Below are 20092 nucleotides of genomic sequence, written 5' to 3'. Positions count from 1 at the left end.
TTGTGGAATTTCCTGCCCCAGGATGTGGTGATGGACACCATCTTGGAAGGCTTTAAGAGGGGAGTGGACATGTTCATAGAGGAGAGGGCTATTCATGGCTACTAGTAAAAAAGGATACTAGTCATGATGTATACCTATTCTCTCCGGGATCAGATGAGCATGCCTTTTATATTAGGTGCTTTGGAACATTGGGAGGATAATGCTGTTGCAGTTGTCTTGTTTATGGGCTTTGTAGAGGTACCTGGTTGGCCACTGTGTGAACAGACTGCTGGACTTGATGGACCTTGGTCTGATCCAGCATGGCCTGTCTTATGTTCTTATCAAAGTGATATTTAGGAGTAGTGTCTGTCTTCTGCTGAGAAGAGAAGCTCAAGATTTGAGTCCATTAATGCCTTGAAAACCACCAAGATTTCCATCATGCTCAAATCAAACTTGCCAGCATGGGGTGGTATTTCTGGTACTCTTGCTGTGAGGATCAAATAGAAGAGGAGAGATGAAGGTGGTCAACTGGTTTGAGTCCTTGTTGGGAAGAAAAATTGGGTATAAGTATCTTGATAAAGAAAGAATTTCGGGACAGCACGAATAAGAGGGTGGTTGAAGCCACAGCTCATGGTGTCAAAGGAAGATTTGAGGCAGCCAGGCACAATTTTGAGCACATTGTTATTATATAGTGGAGGCCGAAAGAAAGTTTGTGGAGTGTGGAATGATTTTTTTTCTGTCACCCCTATAGCCTAGCCTGATTTTGTCAGAGCCTGGAAGTTAAGCAGGGTTGGCTAGGAGCACTACTTGTTGGGAGACCACCAAAGAAGACTGGGGTTGCTATGCAGAGGAAGGCAATGAGCCAGCGTGGTGTAGTGGGTAAGAGCAGTGGTTTGGAGGGGTGGACTCTGATCTGGAGAACCGGGTTTGATTCCTCACTCTTCCACATGAGTGGCGGAGGCTTATCTGGTGAACCGGGTTGGTTTCCCCACTCCTACCCATGAAGCCAGCTGGGTGACCTTGGGCTAGTCACACCCTGTCAGCCCCACCTACCTCACAGGGTGTCTGTTGTGGGGAGGGGAAGGGAAGGTGATTGTAAGCCAGTTTGAGTCTTCCTTAAGTGGTAGAGAAAGTCGCCTCTCCAGCTACCCTCCCCGCTCCTCCCCGAGCCTCACCGCTAGAGGAAGTGGTAGAGAAAGTAGGCATACAAATGCCAACTCTTCTTCTTCAATGGCCAACCCACCTCTGCTCGCTTCTTGCCTTGAAACCCCCATGGTCCTGGGGTCACCCCAGTCAGTTGCCACTTGACAGCATGCAATTAATTATTCCCCACCCAGCTCCAGAACAGGAGCATTGTGCAGGGGTCCGTCCCTCCACCTGGAGTCCTGAACTGGAGTGCTCCTGTAAGAGACCGGGAGATACACTGCAACATTAGCTTGCATCTAGAGCCTGTAATGGTAATGGTAAGGCGCCGGCTGTTGTTCTGTTGCTCACGCCACCCCATGCGGGCTCGCAGAGCAACAGCTCTTGGCAAGTCTCATCCCATTGTTATTAAAGAAACTGCTTTCCCATTAATTCCTTTCACTTGGCTCCAAAATCCATTGCCCTCCCTCCAACGGCAGTGTGTTGGTGACTTTTGTAAGGACTTCAAAGCGTCGTCGCTAATTGAAGCCGAAAGATGGGCAGCTTTTGCTTCAACGCCGAGAGGAGCTGCACAGAGGGAACATTAAGTGGAGGCTGTTTTAGGAGGCAGAGCTTGTCTGCTGTTCGAAGCCAAGTGCTTCCCTGCTTCGAATGCAATGAAGGCTATTTTGCCTACTTATGGCTGAATGTTGAGTTTGGGTTCCAGTGCCAGTTGGCTTTCAACCACACACAGATGAGTTACATGGCTTTTTACCTTCAGTTTTCTCAGTGGATTCATTAACCTTGTTTATATTTTGCATGTGTGGTAGCATATTGATACTCAAGGAGTTGAATGCCTGCATGTCAGGAAATTTCTGCTACAAGAACAGAAGAACACACAATGGATTATCTAATGTCACTGTGTTAAAAGAACTAGAATTATGGCAGGTTTCCCTTTGGGGTCCACCAAACTGAATTTAGTCTACCAGCCATATATTATGGTCTACCAGATGCTTGACCAGGTTCCCTAACCTCACCCCTAACATTTTTTGCAATTTCAGGAAGCAGCTCATAAATAGAAGAAGTGTTGGTTTTTATATGCCGACTTTCTCTACCTTTTAAGGAGAATCAAACCAGCTTACAAACTCCCTCCCTTCCTTTCCCCGCAACAGACACTTTGTGAGGTAGGTGGGGCTGAGAGAATTCGGAGAGAACTATGACTAGCCCAAGGTCACCCAGCAGGCTTCATGTGGAGGAGTGGGGAAACCAACCTGGTTCACCAGATTAGAGTCTGCAGCTCATGTGGAGGAGTGGGGAATCAAACCCGGTTCTCCAGATCAGAGTCCACCACTCCAAACCACTGCTGTTAACGTCTACACCATGCTGGCACTTCCTGGTGGGATGCCATACTTACAAGGATGTAGTCAGATTTCTTTGATAGGTAAAGCGGTTACATTTTCTTGTAACCAAGGATTTCTTCATAACCAAGAGTAATCCCTATGACGCTTTCTTTCTTTCTTTCTTTCTTTCTTTCTTTCTTTCTTTCTTTCTTTCTTTCTTTCTTTCTTTCTTTCTTTCTTTCTTTCTTTCTTTCTCCATCAAGTCACAGCTGACTTATGACAACTCTATAGGGTTTTCAAAGCAAGAGACGTTTGGAGGTGGTTTGCCACTGCCTGCCTCCACATCACCCTGGTATTCCTTGTAGGCCTCCCATCCAAATATCAGTCAGGGTCAGGGCTGAGAGTGTGTTACTGGCCCAGGGTCACCCAGCAAGCTTCCATGACACGAGTGGGAATTAGAACCTGGGGTTCCCAGGTCCTAGTCCAACACCTTAACCACTGCACCTTCGCTGGCTCTTACACTCTTACCTATTACAAATTTCTGTAACCCTGTTCAGCTGGTATGATTTTCATGTAATGGGGAAGCCTGCTACCTGTGTTATGAGTCATAAAATCCATTATGAGTAGCTACCATATTGTGTGAATAGTGCAACATCACAACTGAATGGAGCTGTGGACTCTGACCTGGAGAACCGGGTTTGATTCCCCACTCCTCCACATGAGTGGTGGAAGCTAATCTGGTGAACTTGATTTGTTTCCCTGCTCTTACACACGAAGCCAGTTGGGTGACCTTGAGCTAGTCACAGCTCTATTAAGAGCTCTCTCAGCCCAACTGACCTCGCAGGGTGTCTTTTGTGGGGATGGAAAGGAAAGATGATTGTAAGCCTGTTTAATTCTGCCTTAAGTGGTAGAGAAAGTCGGCATGTAAAAACCAACTCTTCTTCTTCTTCTTCTTTGCTTTTATTTCTGTGTCTGCAGTTATTGTGTATGTGTGTGCATGCTGTCAAGTCACAGCTGACTTATGGTGATCCCGTAAGTTTTCAAGGCAAGAGACGTTCAAAAGTGATTTGCTCATAATAAATAAACAATAAACTTGAAACTTCAATAAACAATAACTTGAATGGTTTATTCCTTGCCCCTTTTAAGCACCCTACTGTTCTTGCAATAATACTAGATATAAAGAATGACTCCGGCTTCCTAAGAATGGTTGTGAAGAGTCCCTCCTGGTGATCTCAACTGCCACAGGCCTTTTTAAAAATCATGAGTATCATATTCTAAAAACAAGGCCTTGTTATTTTCAGAAGCTTCCCCAGTTAAAACAACTAAGTCCAAAAGAAAAGAGGGAACCTGCTATCTAAGGGGTCTCTGCTGGAGGAGGGGGGACAGGGTCCTCACAGCAATGGAAGTTGCCAGCAGGAGGTTTCCTGCTGTAGTGGGAGACCTGGAATCTCAGGGCTATATATTATTTCACATATGTTTGCAACATTTTGCCTTCTTTCCTCTTAGGCATTCTTCACACCTACATTTCTAGATGTGCACATCAAAATTGAATTGTATACATATACATGCAACAAATGCATGCAATTCAGAATAGTATACTTCTCCCTCCCTATATACACAAGCATAATAAAAATCTTATCGGTTTCTTTCCAATGGCTGTCATGGGGACTATAGTTTGGGAAGGTGTTAAAATCCTTTCCTTCCCCACCCCCTTGCTGAACTGCAGTTTCCGTTGTTCCCTGGAAAGGGAGAATGAGAATGACTGTAGTGTGGTTTTTGTCTTCCAGAGACCACATCTCACCTCTTTCTCAAGAGGCTGCATGTTCAGGATCTCCAGAGACTGAACAGGGTCTCCTGGCATCCATTTTGTTTGTGCCAAGGCTGAAGCAAGCTGACCGTGCTGATCCAGCAAGATTTGCCATACCCCCCACCCTGAAAGGAATGTGCAGCTTCTCCATAAAGACAAAAAAAAGACCAAGATAAGCCGTTCACATTTTTATACCCTTCCTGTAGTAGAACACAAGTTCCGACCGTATCTTTTCAGCCCTATTCAGATGTACCCCAATCCTATTCTGTTACCAACCTAGCCACTGACTCATCTCTCCCAGACCCCACCTTAACCTTCTGCTCTATGACTCAATGCTTGGACACTTCATCTCAGGTGTTCCAGCAATCGTTTTCTGGTGTTCTTATTCATTGCATGCTATTAATCCAACCTCGAGCAATCAAACCTTTGTCACTGGCTATGACCAGCCATTCCCAGGCATAGCTTCCGGCTACATTTAGGGGTATAAGTATAGCCCCAATGACCACAGTAAGTTGTTGTCACTTTCCCGGATCCAAAGCGTTAGCCACGGTAATTGCATGTGCCATTTTCCCTTGCTTAGAGTGCTGGTCACTATTAGCTTTCTTCACAGCTGCCCCCTATCTGGGACCTCACTCTTCAGGAAGGTAACTATAAGCCCGCTTGGGACCCTCAAACCTTTATTTTCTGAATTCTGTATGTGTTGGGAATTGTGTGTGTGCAACAAATCTGATTACTTTTAATAAAACCCTTAAAAACTTATAAAATGTTTAGTTATCAGTCGTTTCTATTCGGTTTGCTTACCTGGATCAGAAATGGTTCACACACACACACACACACACACACACACACACACACACACACCAGCCTCTTGTACAGCTCTATCTGTCTCCAGCCAGTTTCCCCCAATAAAAGGAGACACACACACCCCCGGCTTGGTGTAACATAGTCAGCACCTGAGTTGACATTTACCTCTACCACAGTAAATTAAGTTTTGCTTAAAATTCCCCCCTCTCTCGGATTCCCCCTCTCTCTCAGACAGCAACTTACTGTGGTCATTGGGGCTATATGCTCTTCTGCCTTATTTCACTTTCTCAAGAGTATGTAATTCAGATTGCTTTCATTTAGGTCTCCTGAAGAAAATAAACCTGACATGTTCACCACATAACACTTTTGAAGTGCATTATCATTGCCTTGTGCCACTTGTGATCTTAGAGCAATAAAGCCTTCCTTACTTTATTAAAAACATAAAAGAAGGAGAATAAAGGAACGATGCATATTATTGTAAATACATGGTAAACACAAGCCATTTCTTTTCTTTCTTTTTTAGGTACAGCTTGCTTCTTTTAATTTGGTTTATACCTCTCTAACAGCTCAGCCTGTGATCCTGTTTGCCTTTCCTTAACTACAGCGATAAATTGGATTAATGGTTTCAATAATTTTTCAACAATAACTCCTGAAGGCATTTTTTTCCTGGAAGAGTATACTGCATAACATTTTATATACAGGCTATGTTTTCCCCCATTCTCCAAGACTTAATTTATCTCTCTCTTTTTTTGTATTATGTGAAGCATTTACTGTTACAATTATCCTTAAGTTCCAAATCCTTATAGCGACTGGTTTATTAATTTTTTTCCAGTTTGGTGGCTCATAAAATCTAGAATTCACAGTATAAGTTACTAGCATTTTATTTTTTCCCATTGCATGGAAAGACTGTAGCCAATTTGTTCTTTGCTTTCAAGCAAAGTAGTGGACAATTTCTAGTCTGTACCATATTATTTGACAGAAAGCCTCATGCCTCTTCAACTGTCAGTGTGAAATACGCACAAGGAGAAGGGTGCTCCCTTCTGCCTACAACACAGAGGAAGCAATATCTGTACATCTTGAAAAAAATGATCTTCTGCATTACAGGGAAGATGGAAATCAGAAAAAATGTACAGCAACATTCCTTTGAAGATGTAAAGATAAGCAGCAGCCCTTATGATCAAAGCAGAACTAATAGCTCTATGTCTGCCTTTTTTAATAATTATGATTTGCTGAAGGAGATCCATTGGACTGAAATGTCTATGACTGGACTTGGACAGAGAGACTGTTCATTGGCTTAAAAAAACACTTGTATGATACAATTGCTTATTTCTAGGTGCAGAGTTTGCCTGCAGTGGTTGGGATGGCGATATATTTAGCCATGTCACCAAACAGCACCATACCATTTTATTTTCTGATATAAAAACTGAGCAAAATACAATGAATGGTAAAGCTTTTTGTGTCGTGTTTCACAAGTTGTTACACCTTAAAACATTTTTTTAAAATTGTGCTCATACATCACCAGAGGCTGCTGATGTTTTAACTACTTGCATGGCTAGATCAAATCAAGCCTGAACAGACCCTAGAAGCTAAAATGACTAAACTGAGGCTATCATATTTTGGTCATATTATGAGAAGACAAGAGTCACTGGAAAAGACAGTCATGCTAGGAAAAGTTGAGGGCAGCAGGAAAAGAGGAAGACCCAACAAGAGATGGATAGACTCAATAAAGGAAGCCACAGCCCTCAATTTGCAAGATCTGAGCAAGGCTGTCAAAGATAGGACATTTTGGAGGACTTTCATTCATAGGTTCTCCATGAGTAGGAAGCGACTTGACGGCACTTAACACACAACACATGAACAGGCATCTGTTAGAGTTTAGTTGCCGAAGTTGAGGTGATTGGATAACTGAGCAGGGCCTAGAATGAAAGTGATTTGAGATTGGGAGCCACATATAAGCTTGTCTAGATGTCCTGGGGGTGGGGGTGGGGAGACAGGGTGTAATAATCAGGGGATATGAAATAATAATTACATGAGTAGTAAGAGATGATCAGAGGAGGACAAACATAGAAGATGGCAGATTAGCTTTTCGGACAGGTGCTTTCTAGTTTTGGAATACCCTTCCCCATCCATGAAAGCCAATCAGTGATTTAATTCTTCAGCTGTTGAACAGCTCGTGTGACAAATTACCGGCACATATCAGTTATTGGCACACTTTTCCAGGTAGAACATCAATGATGAATGTGGAAGAAAGCTTCACAAGAAAATCTGCTGGTCTGAATTCCTCTGACTTCTCTCTGAAACCCTCTGATGTTTTGCCTGAGGAGTAACCTCCAAATCCACTTTACATTTCATTTTAGTCAGAATCCGTGGATGAGAGGGTAAGCTCATGATGAAACGGCTTCAGGAAGCTGAATAATCGCTGACAGCTGTGAAGCCCCAGAGTACGGTGTATGTACGTGTGTATATAGGAAAAATATATTTTGTAAAAACACAAGTGAGAACTTGATCTTCACAAATGTAAAAACCATACCTACCCTGCATTCGGTAACTATTTTAAATAAAGTTAAGCACCCTGTAAGATCACAGGAACTTGTTTTTAATTTAGTATGACCATTATCTGCACAGACGGTAGCATTTACAGTAGCATGGCTGCTGCCAGGGTAAACACTAGGCTGGATCCAGCAATCCATAATGTACTGATGGTCACAGATCTTCCTTGTTTCCCCCTCCTTCAGCAGTGCCTTCTGACCCTTTCCCAGTTAGGGTTGCCAGCCTCCAGGTACTAGTTAGATATAAGCACTCCAACCTGCTATTACAACTGATTTCCAGCTGATAGAGAGCAGTTCACCTGGAAAAAGATGGCCGCTTTGGCAATTGGCCTCTATGGCATTGAAGCCCCTCCCCTCCCCAAACCCTGTCCTCCTCAGGCTCCACCCCAAACATATCCAGGTATTTCCCAACCCCGAGCTGGCAACCCTATTTCCCAGTTGATTTTTCAGGGTCATGAACCTTGTATGAAGCAATGGCTAATAAGGGGCTTCAGCAGAGTTGGTCCTGGTTAGTACTTAGTTGGGAGACCGCCAAGGAAGATTAGGATTGCTAAATAGAGGCAGGCAATGGTAAACCACCTCTGTTTATCTCTTACCTTGAAAATCCTAAGGGGGTGCCATAAGTCAGCTGCAATTTGACAATACTTTCCACTATCATCTCTCTGCAGAGGTATGATCAGAGCTGGGTCCTATAAACCAGGAATTAGCTTCCTTGGTCTTGGAAATTACTGATTGTGAGAAGGAAGATTGGGGAATAGCTCTAATCTTTGTATGAGCAGACTGGTGTATCTGACCCACTGTTGGTGCATGTTTACATTTCATTGCTGTCCTTGGATTGCATATGAACTAGGATCATCACAGACAGGCTATCTTTTAAAATCCTCTACATTTTGGGTGTATACACAGCTATCAAACCATAGAAGTCAATATTCAGCTATTGGTATTGCTCAGCTAGCAGCATGCATCATGTTGATCCATTCTCAGGTCATACTGGATGAAGCTACTACTCCCAGGTACCAATGTGAGAATGTGCAAAGTGTTTTAGATTCAATTTAGAACATTTGATTAACCTAAGCAAGGTTGGCTTTTGGAGTCGGACAGATAAAATGGGCCTCACTTGAATTCTAGAACAACAAACCATGAAACTCCCTTACCCTAAGCAACACGCAAATAGATAATGCTGGCTTTTACTGAATCAGACTATTGCTCCAAGAAGGAGCAATATTATCTACTCAGGCTTGCCATGGATCTCAATTGTCTCAGGTGGAGGTCTTTCACATCACCTACTACCTGATTCTTTTAACTGAGTGGCGGGTATTGAATCTGAGACCTTCTGCAAAATGAGCAGATGCTCTACGGTGAGCTACAGTCCTTCCCAAGGATTGGGAGGATTGAAAGACGGGGGGGGGGGGGGAACGACAACTGAAAATGACTCTTGTAAGTTAATTTCCCCCCCTATTAAGTGAGTTGGGTGGGTGGAAAGCTAGTAGAAAACAGTGCAAGAAGAAGGTGCAAGTACAAACCATCTCCGGTATAACTTAGTCATTCTTAGTACTTGATAAAAGGAAACAGTAACCTGGTTCAGATGATCCAATTTTGGTAACCCAAGTCATGAGAGAAAATCATGTGCATGAGAGACAATCATGTTATGTATGATTCTCTCAATATATAAGGTTGCCATTTTATGTGAATAGGGCACTGTGTGTATTTTCCAACTTTGGTACACATGAACTTGTACCCTCAAAAATCTGGGGTACCAATCACGCATATCAATGCTGGAAAATGCATGCATTGCCCTATTCACACAAAATGGCAACCATATATATAATAAGGGCCCCTTACATGTAGCTGAATCACTAAAAACTGTAACCTCTGAAAAAGTGCATTGTTTCAGGTGATCAAGGGTGTTGCTTACAGCTGATAATCAAATTATAGTTCCAGGAGAGAAGTGTTTGCATATCACTACAAAATATCACTATTTTTTTAATGTGATCTGGGCTACTTAATAATGTGTGCAGCACACTGCAAAGCACTTCACTATTGTCCCCCTTCAAGACTGACATCCATGCATGCCTGGAGTTCCAGCAGAAAAGGTTTCCGAAGTCTCTTCATTGGCATCAGAAGCTTCCTGGTACAGATGAATGTGCTGAATAATTCTGAGATTTCCATATCACTTCATTTGAATGATGAGTATATTGAAGATTTCGAAGTGGGACATTAATAGTATAAATATTTAAATTGTGATGAATGGCTGAGTTGATACAGTCATTAGGAATTGAATTCTGGCCATGGAATGTTTGAGGCTGCCAAAGTGGATTTTTTTTGTGGGGGGCGGAGGGATCTTGCATTCTTTTTCCCCACATTCCTTTTTACTCCAAGCTGTGAGTTTTGTACTTTTTTTTTTTAAGCTCTCCCTCCGGAAGAAATCCCACCCAATTAGGGATCATAATAGACTTCTTTCACACACACTGAATAATGCACTCTCAATCCGTTTTCAGTGCACTTTGCAACTGTGGTTTGCTGTGTGAAATGCTAGACTGTCACTAAAGTGGACTGAAAGTGTATTATTTAGCACGTGTGAAAATGCCCATAGAAAATGGACATCGTGTGTGTGTGTGTTAAGTGCCGTCAAGTCGCTTCCGACTCATGGCAACAATATGAATCAATGTCCTCCAAAATGTCATGTCTTTGACAGCCTTGCACAGATCTTGCAAATTGTGGGCTGTGGCTTCCTTTATTGAGTCCATCCATCTCTTGTTGGGTCTTCCTCTTTTCCTTCTGCCTTCAGCTTTTCCTAGCATGGCTGTCTTTTCAAGGGACTCTTGTCTTCTCATAATGTGACCAAAATACGATAGCTTCAGTTTAGTCGTTTAAGCTTCTAGGGTCAGTTCCGGCTTGATTTGATCTATAACCCACTGATTTTTTTTGGGCAGTCCATGGTATCCATAACACTTTTCTTTAACACCACATTTCAAAGGAATCTACTTTCTTCCAATCCACTTTCTTCAATGTCCAGCTTTCACACCCATACATAGTAATAGGGAGTACGATGGCATGAATTAATATTGGTAGCCAGTGACACATCCTTACACTTCATGTATAGTTCAGCTAATCTGAGTTGACTATTTGGTGAAGCCCTAGAACCAGAAACCTTGGAACATGTAGTTCCCAATGCACCTGAGATTCATACGAAGGACCTCAGGCCCATTGGAAAACTATATTGAAGGAGGAGAGTTGGTTTTTATATGCTGACTTTCTCTTCCTTTTAAGGAGAATCAAACTGGATTACAATCTCTTTCCCTTCCTTTCCCCACAACAGACACCTTGTGAGGTAGGTGGAGCTGAGAGAGCTCGGAGAGAACTGTGACTAGCCCAAGGTCACCCAGCTGGCTTCTTGAGTAGGAGTAGGGAACCAACCAGGTTCAACAAATTAGAGTCTGCCACTCATGTGGAAGATTGGAGAATCAAACCTGGTTCTCCACATTAGAGTCCACCACTCTTAACCACTACACCACACTGGTGGAGCGAGAGCCCCTTAGCACCTGGGATACTGCTGAAGCCACATTCAAGGGGAAGAGAGAGAGAGGGAGAGAGAGATCTTTCTCTGCTACCACAGCTTTAGAGCAAGGCAAGAAATTTTTAGAGGCTTTTGGGAGAAGGAATTGGAAAAAGGATACAAAACCCCTGTAGTATTACTGCTGACAATACCAGCTGCACAAGTGATTTTTTTTCCAAAGTTTAGGAGGTTTCAGAAAAACATAAGGAATTTTCTGATGAGGCCAAACAGTTCACTGTCAAGCCCGAGTCTGAATCATACCAGGGAGCATTTTTATTGATTAATTTATTAATTTATTCAAATTTTTAGCCCACCCTCATTCCCAACAAGCCACGCTAGGGTGAGTTTTTAATGTTGGCATTTGCCCATCAGTTGAAGTTGCTACTCTGAGGAACCCAAGTCTCTTAGCTTTTCTTATAGATTAAGCCCTCTAAGGTTATGGCTCCCTTTCCTTAGCAGCCTTTGCGCTCCATGGCAACATTAAAAATACTCATAAATGAATATATGTATATGTATATCTCTCTATGTCTATACCGGTATCTATAACTGAAAAATAAATTTGAATAATAAATAAACATACTCCTTTTATTATTATTCTAGTGTTTTTGCTTCTTTAGCTATTTTTGTTTGATCATTAAAAAAATCCCTATTAAATACTCACAATATTATAAACTGTTCACCGGCTATGCCTTTCCCTCCATCACCTAACATTCTAAAGCCAAATGGTACATCACCAGGAATCGAGAAATCAAAGATAAATAACCTGCTCCAATTTGAACAAAAGACTACTATTGGAGCTACAGCCTTTAATAGATTTAGTAATCACCTAAAACTCTTGCTGATTTCTCAGCTGGGAGAAATTTAAATCACTGGGCCTTTCAATTAAAGATACACTTTTGTATTTCTTGAGGACATTTTGGTTCCGGAGTCACTATAATAGGGTGTGAGAAAGAAAACCTTAAATATGGACATTCAGTCTAACGATTCATGATAGCTTTTGTTTATTCAATTACAAATTACTGTACATTCCCTTCAGTATAAGGGATCATCTTTTTTTTTTTTTAAGGAAATATAGTGGGACTGGCTCTGTATTAACCTATTAATCCTCTTAGACCTCTTTTGATATTATTTGGGGGTAGGACAAAGTGAAGTCTTTCTGCTGTGACTAAGGTCCTTCTTGGGAGGCAGACTCCAAGGTTATGTTGGGTAACTATTGTTCTTCTGCCTTGAAAATTATCCTATGGAGGTCCCTCAGGGATCATTTTTGCCTTTCATGATATTTAACACCAGCATGAAATCCTTGGGTGAGGGTCACCTAGTGTCAATACGTTGATAGTACCAAAATATTGTCGAAGGCTTGATAGTACGTCTGTGGACTCAGATGAAGACGTTATGGTTTTAAACGGTGGACTCTAGTCTGGAGAACGGTGTTTGGTTCCCCACTCCTCCACATGAGTGGAGGATGCTAATCTGGTGAAACGGGTTGGTTTCCCCACTCCTCCACATGAAGCCAGCTGGGTGACCTTGGGCTAGTCACAGCTCTCTTAGAGGTCTCTCAGCCCCACCTACCTCACAGGGTGTTTGCTGTGGGGAGGGGAAGGGAAGGTGATTGTAAGCCAGTTTGATTCTTTCTTAAGTGGTAGAGAATGTTGGCATATAAAATGCAACTCTTCATCTTCTTAAACGAGTATCAAGAATATGCGTTCATTTTGAAGCAAACAAAAAATCAACTTGTAAAAGCCCCATTTGTTCCTGGATTTTAGATAATGAAAACGATTGGGAGAATCAACAAATAACCAATTCATTCATTTTCATGGCAATCTCATTTAAAGGGTTCAGGGAGAGTTCAGATCCAGAGAGAGGGGGTACGAACCTGATTTGGAGTTTGTCCAGTAGTCACCGTCAAACATCTTCTTACAGAAGAGAATTGTGCTGACAGGGATTGGTCTCCACAGTGTTTTCATGTTGATAGCACAGAGGCTTGGGGAGAGCTTTCTTGGTTTTATATAAGCTCTCCAACCTCCAAGTTCTGTCTTTGCCTGAGCTCTGGTGCTTTGATATAACTACTGTGCCAAACTTTCCAAACATTCCATTTCCTTTGGAGATTATGATTAGTAAGACGTCTCTGACTATGAGGATGATTGCACTGAGTTTCTCTTATATGCGATCATGGTACACAGAAACTGTGTGTATGTTACTTGCTATGTGCACATGCCAAGCATTCACATATATGTGCACAATGAACAAGAGACAGGAAGTTACTTCTGCCTTTGGGGTAGGTACCAAGTCCCAGTGGGATAATCGGTGGCCCCTTCAGCCTAGAGAAGAAGGAGAGGGTGAACTGGGTAAGGAGGTAGACTTGTTGGCACCCTTGCCCGCATCCCACCCCCAAGATGAAGTGCATATCTTTCTGGAGGGTGCAGAATAAAACAAAGAGCCATGTAAATATCAGCAAAAACATAAAATGTTTGCCTCTATGCCTTCGCTATAATTCAGCCTGGTCTTTTGGGGGCTCCAGTTCTACCTGTCATGTTCCGCTGCCTTTCTGGGGGTGCAAGCATAACTCAGGGCTAGTGTCAGCATATCCAGTATCTGTTGATTCCCCTGTTCCTCTAAGTTCCAAGGGGCAGATTCTGTCTGCCTGTTCTGTAATAATGCTGTTCGTCTTTCTTTTCTTGGGATGCTAAATGAAAGCCACTTCCCTTTGTATAACACTGCCTGTCTTCTGGGGGGTGCAAAAGGTCAGTGTGGTGTAGTGGTTAAGATCAGTGGACTCTAACTGGGGGAATCAGGTTTGATTTCACGCTCCTTCACATGAGGCAGCAAGGTGTAGTGGTTAAGAGCAGTGGGGTCTAATCTGGAGAACTGGGTTTGATTCCCCCCTCCACATGAGTGGCAGACTCTAATCTGGTGAACCGGGTTGTTTTCCTCACTCCTACACATGAAGCCTGCTGGGGGACCTCAGGCTAGACACAGTTCTCTCTGAACTCTCTCAGCCCCACCTACCTCACAAGGTGTCTGTTGTGGGGAGGGGAAGGGAAGGAGATTGTAAGTCAGTTTGATTCTCCTTAGAAGGTAGAGTAAGTCAGCATATAAAAACCAACTCTTCTTCTTCATCATGCAGACAGATCCATGGTGAAATCAGACATTTCTAGTTATAGCATTCAGGTTTTTTTTCCCTAGAGTTGCCAACCTCCAGATACTAGCTGGAGATCTCCTGCTATTGCAATTGATCTCCAGCTGACAGAGATCAGTTCACGGCCGCTTTGGCAATTGGACTCTATGGTGTTGAAGTCCCTCCGTTCCCCAAACCCCACCCTCCTCAGGCTCCACCCCAAAAACCTCCCACCAGTGGTGACCTGGCAACCCTAATTTTAGGGAAGAGGGACCTGATTAGTTTACTATCATTTCATGCTGCAGCTTCAGAGAAGCTGGTTGCATGATGAACTATTGCAGAGCAAGTGACGTTCTGAGCAGGGGAAGAAGAAGCTTCACCACTAGGTTGCACTGATAATAGAGGAGCCGATGGTTTGCTGTGTGAGGTTAAAGAGGTGAGAAGAGCCCAAGGCTGTCCCTGTTTCCATATGCAAAATGTGGAAGAACAGGCCACCATAACAAAGCAAGAAGCTTTCTAGAATTTACTTCCCCTGCTTACTATAAAGTTTCAGCTTCAGGGCGCAGTTAACTTCTTACACTACCACACAACGTTATTTCTGCAAAACCTCCCTCATCACTGCCACTGCTGACCAGTAACGTTCGGAGCATGGAACACAAAGGAAGCCGTGTCTGGGTCGGTAGTTAGGCAGGTAGGTAGATTTTTATTGCTCTTGGCCAAAGGCCTTTACAAAATAAATCTAAGCAAAACACGATGGCCAAGAAAACAATCAGGAAGATGGCAAAGAAAACAATCAGCAAGATATATTGCCAACCATCGAACAAGTTTTGATAGCAAGTGTTTGGGGGCAGAGGTGATGACAAAGACCTGATTTACAGTAGCGAGGTGCAGTAAAGCCTCTGAGACCCAAGGATTCCAGTACTCAGGGTATTACATTAGCATTGACCAGAGGAATCTATGTATACCTAGAGGATACTGCCCAGCCAATTGAAACTATTTTGGACCTTCTAGTGCAGGAGAACGTAGGCAACCTTTTTGGGCCAAGTACCAAAAAATTCACCCTGGCCTGGATAGCCCAGGCTAGCCCAATCTCAACAGATCTCAGAGACTAAGCAGGGTCGGCCCTGGTTAGTGTTTGGATGGAGATCGCCAAGGAATACCAGGGACACTATGCAGAGGCAGGCAATGGCAAACCACCTCTGAAAGTCTCTTGCCATGAAAATCCTACAGGGCTGCCATTACAGTAGTTGGCTGTGACTTGATGGCAAAAAAATTTTAAAAAAATGTAATGTCCACCTGTGAAGGTAGAGGAGGGTGTTGGAAGAGAGTGTTACTGATACCATGGACTGCCCCCCCCCCCCAAAAAAAAAACAAATCAGTGGGTTCTAGATCAAATCAAGCCTGAACTGATCCTAGAAGCTAAAATGACTAAACTAAGGCTGTCGTACTTTGGTCACATTATGAAAAGAGAAGAGTCACTGGAAAAGACAATCATGCTAGGAAAAGTTGAAGGCAGCAGGAAAAGAGGAATACCCAAGAAGAGATGGATTGACTCTATGAAGGAAGCCACAGCTCTCAGTTTGAAAGATCTGAGCAAGGCTGTTAAGGATAGGACGTTTTGGAGGACATTGAATCATAGGGTCGTTGTGAGTCTGAAGCGACTTGATGGCACTTAACACACACCTGTGAAGGTAGCAAACAAAATAGGAAGTGGGGTGCGAGAATAGGATTATCCTTGGCCAGATATACGTGGACCAAGCCAAGCCCCAGTGGCACTGCCAGCATCCATGGATTCACCTTAGATTAGCTGGGTATGGGAAGGAGTGATGGGCATAAACCATCCTGTTGCCTTCTCTCGCACCACTGGTCCGAGCAGAGCTGCTACCGCCCCGGTTTCTTGGGCAGAGATCTGGGTACCAAGCCAAATGATCCGATGTGCTGCTGTCAGCATGCATGTCAGTGGCTGGCCACCCCCGCACCAGTGTAGCAAAACTGACCCACTTTTACTGGCATTAGAGAATCTGGCTGAACGAGGCTATTTGTGGAGTTTCCCAGCATCTCTTGCCTCCTCCAGAAAGGCCCAAGACAGTCAAAAGAACACGACAGCTTGTGTTAATCAGTGTTCCCTGCCCCTCCCTCCAAATGAACTTCCACACAATGGAATATTTTGCCAGCCATTAATCAATATTCAGAAAAGGGCATCATATGTAGTCACATTCTATTTTCCATCTGCTTACTAAACACAGCGAACTTTCCAAAAAAAAGCTGAAGAAAGCCATTCTAATTTATGCCTTTTTATTGTGTTATTTTCCCTTTGCAACTGGACCGTTACCCTTTTCATCCTGTCAACCAGTGCAGCTGCTGCTTTGGAAAAGAGCATTTCACCAGGAGGAGTGGGTGGGGGGGGGGATTGCATTTGTATTGACATTCCAGAATGGTTGAGATGCTCTGGCATGCTTCTAATTTCAGTAAGCATCCCAGGTTCTGGGGGGAAAGGGGTGGCGTGGTAATTAGCACCCTGAGTATTTACTGGAAGTTGGGTTAGCCATCTGGGAGGCAATTGAGGAAAGCGACATGGATCCACCGTGAATTCCCATTCCCATTTTCAGATTCTCAACCCCCTACCCCCCCCCAGCCTCACCCCATGCTGTTTTCAGACTCTCACAGATTAAGTCAACAGATTTACTGCTCCGTGGAAGCTTTAGGCCCTAAAGCATGAAATACGGCTTCCTTCTGCTTGCTAACTTGCTCCATTTATGAGGCTCAAATTAAAGATACTGATTGCCAAGGATCGGAAACGGTTCCATCCAATAACACTTTGCATTTATGACAGGGCCTCTTTGCATCTGATCAGAAGAGTCGGGGGAAACAGAGTGTCTCTATTTTGGGAATTTAATTTCATTGAAGCTTGTCCCTTCAGTATGCAGGACCTTTCCAGGATGATGGATCTTCTACAGGGTAGGTGCTGTCAAATCTGTAGCCATGCCTGAATACACTTTGGTAATTTATTTCCTGTTTTCTTTGTGCTAATGTAATGAGCTACATCATAGCTGGGGCTCAGGAAGATGTAAAATCTGTCGGTTTTATCAGTGTGGCACATATCAGTGTTAGAAAAATAACAGAAACTAAGCACTTCCCCCCCACACACAAGGAAATATTTTTTTTAATAAAAAAAGAGAAACCCAAAATTTTCAAACATATTATAGGGTTGCCAACTAGGGTTGCCAACCTCCATGTACTAGCTGGAGATCTCCTGCTATTCCATCTGATCTCCAGCCGATAGAGATCAGTTTATCTGGAGAAAATGGCCACTTTGGCAATTGGGCTCTATGGCATTGAAGTCCCTCCCCTCCCCAAACCCCTCCTTCCTCAGGCTCCGCTCCAAAGACCTCCTGCTGGTGGCAACGAGGGACCTGGCAACCCTATTGCCAACTTCCAGATGGTGGCTGGAGACCTCCCGGGATTACCACTGATCTCCAGGTGACAGATCGGTTCACCTGGAGAAAATATCTTTGGAAGGTGGATTCTATGGCATTATACCACACTCAAGTCCAGCCCCTCCCCTAACCCCACTCTCCTCAGGCTCCATCCCAAAAATCTCCAGGTATTTTCCAACCTGGAGCTGGCAACTCTAATCAGCATCTTTCATTCTGCTTTTTATTGCACTGATGGTTTTTGTTAAGTTGTTTTAAGGCCTGTTACAGAAATACCTTTTTTTAATGCATGAAAAAAGCTGTTCAAATGGCTGGGGCTAATCTGACCTATGCCTCGAGGTATGTTGCCTTTCCGTGAACAGTTTCATCAGGTTTTCCACTTAAGAAATGCATACACTTCAAAGGATAAGCTGTACTGCAGCATTTTGACCTTGTATGTTATAGAGGAAGGGTAAAAAGAAAAAAAAGGGGTTCATTTTTTTTAAAAATCGTGTGATTCCATTTCCGAACTGATATGGTATACACAGAAGCTGCACTTTGGGGCTTTGATAAACATCACCAAGCTGATAAACTGACAAAGCATGATTTGTTTCCGACAGATGATTTAAGATGCTTTTATTTTATGATTTAAAAGCATCCCAAGGATCACCAGGGTTCTCTGCTTAGGAAGTGCTCAAATTGCCAGCCCTGCCAGAAAGTGCAGTGTGCTTTGTACACAGTATTCCTTCATCTTCAAACTCTTCATTCACTTCAATAGAAGACTCAGATTTACTAAGGGCCTAGATACCTGAGACATGTGACACGAATCAGGTTGTGAGACTCCCGACCCAACTTGCATCACATATCTCACATGTTCCTAACATGTTTTACTGTTCCAAATCTGTAGATACTTAAATCTGGAGATTAGAGCCATGAACAGATAAGACAGATTTATATACAAAGCTGAGAAAATTGCCAGGTTTGCAGAAAAATCTGATTATTTTTTTTTAAAGCACCAAACATTGGGGAGTTAAACCCCCAAATAAAAGAAATAGCACAGGTAGCTTTAAACAAATGTCCTCAGTGGCTGTTGCTAGGCAACCACAACAATATTGCCAGTCAAAGCCTTGGTTTCTGTCAGTAAAAGACAGTGGTGGGGGAGCAAGGCCATTTCCAGGGCTGTTTTGGCCTTTGAGGGAGGACTCATCTGGGCCAGGCCCAGCAGCAACCACTGGGCAACTTGATACTGTGTGGGTTCCATGACTCGCTCAGGCCCAGCTACTCACTACTGTTCAATAGCAGTCACCACATGAAAACCAGCATTGATTCATGGTTAGAGTTTCAGACTAGGATCTGGGAGAGCCAGGTTCAGAACCCCACTCTGCCATGAAATCTTTCTGCATGACCCTGGGCCAGTCACACATGGAAAGCTCAGCCAGATTATACTCAGGAGAGGCAGCCAGGGGTAGGGAAGAAGGGAAAACTGAAGAAGGGGAGGGGGGAAATAAAGGTAAGTTGGGTGGGAGGAAGAGGAAGACGCAGAAAAAGGGGTGAAACTATGGGGGGCTTTCAAGGAAGAGAAAGAGGAATTAGTGCTGGAGGGAAAAATGAGAGGCCCCCCACAAGTCCTTGTGGGTCTCCCACTTGTGTGTGTGTGTGTGTGCACAAATACACAATGCTTATTCACATACAAATAAGGTTGGAAAATGTATACATTTTATGGAGGAAATATGGTACATGGAAACTCTGTGTCCTACATAAGACATGCAGACCTGAATCAGGGAATTTCTTTTACATCAAAATAGTAGGGATTAGACATTTGAAATCCTCTCTAGTTATGATTAGTAGGGGGAAGGAGAGTTCTGGGAATGTGTGCTGACTGAAGTGAGAGACGTCAGAACCCCTGCTGGACAGCTTCTAAAGCCTCGGAAATGAACCTGATACTTAGTGGAGCCATACTTTGTGGAGGAAATGTTTCTGTGAGCAGAAGCTGAATAGGATGCGGGAAGCTTTATGCAGTCTGCTGAGAGTACTTGAGCAAGCTGGCTGTGAATTCTGCATGGAGGAGGCAAGCTGGCCAAGGTGAATTCAAGTGTGGCAACAGTGCTGTGGACATCACCAGCCGGCCAAAGACGCCACCACTACAAGAAATAGCTGAACTCCCTTAGACATTTGGGAATCCCGTTCAGAGGTGTGGGAGGGAAATATCTGAGGATTTTATGGATGAATTAACATGTGCTCTTTTGTTGTTGTTGTTTTGTTTCATTCCATATGCTGTCATTGTGAGTCCTTTACCTGTTTTCATGGCTGGTATTCCCAGTGTGTTTATAGCTTTTATACCATTTCTACATGATTTTAATGCCATAGTGAAGAAGAGAACTGTGTGAGAATGCGTGGAAAAGCTGAC

Source organism: Euleptes europaea, chromosome 16 (genome assembly GCF_029931775.1).
Source record: "Euleptes europaea isolate rEulEur1 chromosome 16, rEulEur1.hap1, whole genome shotgun sequence".
Lineage (NCBI taxonomy): Eukaryota > Metazoa > Chordata > Lepidosauria > Squamata > Sphaerodactylidae > Euleptes > Euleptes europaea.
The sequence above is the reverse complement of the archived record's forward strand: the minus strand, read 5'-3'. Positions refer to the sequence as shown.